This window comes from Grammomys surdaster, unplaced genomic scaffold, assembly GCF_004785775.1.
Source record: "Grammomys surdaster isolate TR1022 unplaced genomic scaffold, NIH_TR_1.0 191, whole genome shotgun sequence".
Taxonomy (NCBI): domain Eukaryota; kingdom Metazoa; phylum Chordata; class Mammalia; order Rodentia; family Muridae; genus Grammomys; species Grammomys surdaster.
Window position 1 is genome coordinate 17,589,412 of NW_021604636.1, and position 4,185 is coordinate 17,593,596.

General features: G+C 40.8%; 1 long non-coding RNA gene across 1 annotated transcript in view; it reads left to right on the forward strand.

Annotated features, from left to right (window-relative positions):
- The window catches only part of LOC114622809, a 67,256-nt gene extending 66,892 nt beyond the window's left edge, over positions 1-364 (forward strand). Inside the window, exon 3 of the long non-coding RNA XR_003711674.1 lies at positions 166-364. This is a non-coding gene — a long non-coding RNA (uncharacterized LOC114622809). The remainder of the gene's footprint in view (positions 1-165) is intronic.
- The last annotated feature ends 3,821 nt before the right edge of the window (positions 365-4,185 follow it).

A 4,185-nucleotide genomic window follows, 5' to 3' on the forward strand; every position in this document is an offset into this window, starting at 1 on the left:
AGAGAGAGAGAGAGAGAGAGAGAGAGAGAGAGAGAGAGAGAGAGAGAAACTCAGTCAACATTGGCAATTTCTTGCCTGCCTGCCAGCTACCTCTGGGAGGCAGAGATTCCAGGACCAGGTGCTCTCATTTCATGTTGATTTCCATTGTCTTTCTCTACCTTACAGGGTGTGGATGTACACATATCACACATATGCACACAAGTACACACGTACACACACACACACACACACACACACACACCTGCTGTGTTTCAGTCACTATATTGACCTTAGATGTATAGTGAAGAAGACAGCACTGTTCCCACCCTCAAGCAGCTGGTGCAATGGATGAGGTATGTATTTTTAAAAGCTGCCAATTTCAGCATGCGGCGAGTGCAGGATGCTTTGGGAGCCATAGAAGATGCATCCAAGTCAGGCAGAGCTTTGGTAGAGAAGCTGCGCGAGGGAGGAATACTTGAGTTGAATCTTCAAGGACCAGAGAGTATTATTCAAGAAACAAAGGAAGCAGCCTGAACAGACAAATAGAAGAGTGAGAACATTTTTTAAACCATTTATTTCTAAGGACTATCACCTGATTAGAAGCATAGCATGATTTTAAGTGAAGGTAAATGAGAGTTGTTGGATATCCCCTCAAAAATACCCTAGAAGCCTACTATGTCTCAGACTCTTTCTTCTATAGGCTTTGAGATAATGAGGATAAGATTCGTAGATTATTGAGGCTACTGAACAGGAATGACATAAGTGCATGTTTGTATAGAGCCTTAATTATATCAGTGATGGTCAGATTGAAGCAGAAAAAAAATTAATTAATGTTTTGAAAAGATGTTCCTTTGACAGAGATGAAGATTTATAGGTATAACACACATCTGGAAAAACATCAGTGTAACTGTCATTTTTTCCCCACCCTTAGGACTACATCATCACTGCTATAACAAGATGTACAGTGTCTACCAAGAAGTTGAAGAAAGCAAATCGTCAATATTTTTCATAGCAATTATTTATTTGCTTATCCACTTCTAAATACTCACCAAGGAACTTTAGGCTCTGTAATAGAGTCTTTAACGTTTTGTTGTTGTTGTTTTGATTTTTGTTTGGTTGGTTTTTTTTGCAAAGAATTTATATATTTGTATTCTTCAGCTAAATTCTTTAATCTCATAGTCTATTTTCTGATGTTGTGCTCACCTGTGGTGCTCATTCTTGACTCTAGCATGTGGGTACGTCTGGTCTGTACTCAGAACAAATGTTTGCAAGATGGATTGGGCACAGAAGACTGCCCTGTTCTGAAATGACAATGGAGTATAGCCCATGCTGTATCAAAATGACATCATCTGTTACATTTCCCATCTCAGAAGCACGTAGAAGGTCTTGTCTTTCCTCTTTCTGCTAATCCTTGGTGGGAATGGCTGGATGATGGCAACCAGGGCATCTTTGGTCATTGTTGCTTCTAATTAATTCTAAAACTTAGGAGAGGTCACCATTAACACTTGAGAAGTTCCTGAGAATTGTCTGGCAATGTGGCAGCTAGGTACATGAATATTTGGAAAATCGCCTTCTTTGGATGAGAAACTAAGTTGAAATTTGCTTCTTGCAGAAATTGAAGAAACATGATGTTTTAAAAATGACGAATGTTTCCTTACTTTTCCTCTTTCCCCCCTCATCTATGTTTTCATATCTAAGCAGCCTATCCCAGAGGATAAACAGAAAACAAAACCCTCATTCTTGTTAGTCATAGATTATCTCTTCAACTTTGCAGGAACAGGAAATTATACACTCTCAATGGAAGGTAATGGTCTGCTTGGAAGTAAAGTGGAAGAATGTCCTTAAAACTGCTTAGAAACTTGGTGTCTGAGAAGGTTAATGAAACCATTTTAGGTAGGATGGAAGGAAGTTTTATCTGTATAGGACACTGTCATGCCCAAAAGTAAGCACTAATGGCTAACGGTAGCGTCTATTAGCATACCAAAGAGCATGCTAGCTTCCAGGCTCTCTCAGCATTGCAAGTGCCTGTGACAGATTCTATGCTGGCCTCCTGGCTCCTCTCAGCATTTCTCACCCTGCTCCCTACCCTAAACTCTTTTTAACTCATACTCCCCACCCCCCCCCCCCCCCCTTCTCTTCCCCAAGCTTCTCATTTCTATAGGATCCTGCCATTCCGGCCATGTATCCTCGTGGCTTTTTCTTGGCCCTCTCTGTCTAGTTCCTCTCTCTTGGTCTCTTTTGCCCACAGTCTCTTATCTTCCTCTCTTGGCCTGGGTTCAGTCTGCCATCACATTTACTTTTTTTACTTTCTTTTCCTGCTCTGTACTTTCCCAGATGCCTCTGGCTATATTCTCCCTCACATTTACAACAGGATTCTTCTCCTCAGCCATACCTTGGAGTGGTCATGCCCTCACTTCATGCTGACACCATGAAGGAAGTGAAACAGGAGAAAATGAAAAGCAGCTGGGTTGTTGATGACCAGACGAATTTGATGTGGAGGAGAAATGAAAATAATGAGCTACCTACCTGAAGCTCAGACAAAAGGCTGACATCCCCACGGATAGGATGTTGGAGAAGAGACCACAGAGCACTGGGAAAGACGATTAGATTAGCAAGTGGCAAGTTTTATCACCCCCTCTCCACTGGTCCAACAAAAGGAACCTTGACACTTGACACACTGCATAGCAAAAAAAAAAAAAAAAAAAAAAAAAAGAAAAAAAAAAGGTTTGTAGAGAACTGCACGGTACTGTTTCCCACGTACACTGGTTAATCTTTAATAAATGTCTGATACTTTTCTTATCACTCTTTCCTCGAAGGCACAGTGATGTAGGAAACAATCATAGAAACTCAGTGAATTCACTATCCATTTGGTAGGCGTTGCTAACAAGCCTCCTTTGCACTTTCCTGTCTGGAAGTTTCTAAAGTAGTACTTGCATAGCTTTGGGGTTAGGAGTTTCATGAACTCACAGACTCAGGTACCACTTCAATGGTTTTTTTTTTTCTTTTTTTCTTTTTTCCTCCTGAGATAACAAGCTCGATTTTGAAAGAAGAAAGAAAAATTGCAAAGGAGTCATTTATCTCTAGAAATAGTAAAAGAGGTGGAATGTTATCAAATATGGCTCATGAAAGGAAAGTGGCAGGAGAGGAAGTGTACACAGCGATCCTGGGTAATGAATAGAGTACAAAGCTGGAAGACTCACCAATCTAAGAGCACTTTAAATTGGAGGGTGGAGGAAGATGAACCTATAAACTAGATGTTGTAGAAGACAGTCAATACAGCGCAGAAAAAATTGTGACATGAGAGGAGCCCAGTAATTTCTCGAGGGGAAATAATAGAGGAGTTGTTTGAGGGCTGTATTTATGATCTCAGAGTATACACAGATTATCAGTAATAAATAAAGCCAGCCTGGAGATTTGACACTGGGAACTAAGTCCAGTGACATAGAAAATATGGGGAGGTGGTGGGTTAGGATTTATAACAACATGTGCGAGTGTCTTATTCAAAGGAAGTAATCTGTTGAGGTAATATCAGTGTTCCACAGTCTCACCTATTCATTGACATCTGCATAACAGAAGCATGAGTGCACAATGCAAGACATTCCTGAACATAAGAAAGGAGAAAACAATCTGGGGCTGGCAGGATGGGAGCATGCTGCCTCACATGCTTAAGTGAAATATGCAAATAGTGATGTCAAAATGAAAATAAATTCTACAGTTCACAATGCTATGGGCAAACTTCACCAAGCATCTGAGTGGCCTTTCTTCATCCTAAAGCTGACTATTTGATACACTATTCAGGGATTATCATCTATTGAAAATCTGTCTTAGTTAGGGTTTCCATTGCTTTGGAGAGACACCATGACTAAGAAAACTCTTATAAAGGACATTTAATTGGGGCTGGCTTACTGTTTCAGAGGTTTAGTCCATTATCCTCATGGCAGGAAGCTTGACAGTGTGCAGGCAAACATGGTGTTGAAGGAGCTGAAAGTTCTATATATTCATCTGACGGAAGTCAGGAGCAGACTGTCTCAAGAGCAGCTAGGAAGAGGGTCTCTTCTGCACAGGGTAGAGCCTGAGCATAGGACCTCAAAGCTTGTCCACATAGTAACCTCTTCCAGCAAGACCACGTCTCCTGATAGTACCATTTCCCATGAGCCAAGCTTATTTAAGCCACCACAGTGTTGTAAACTATTGAACAATAAGCTT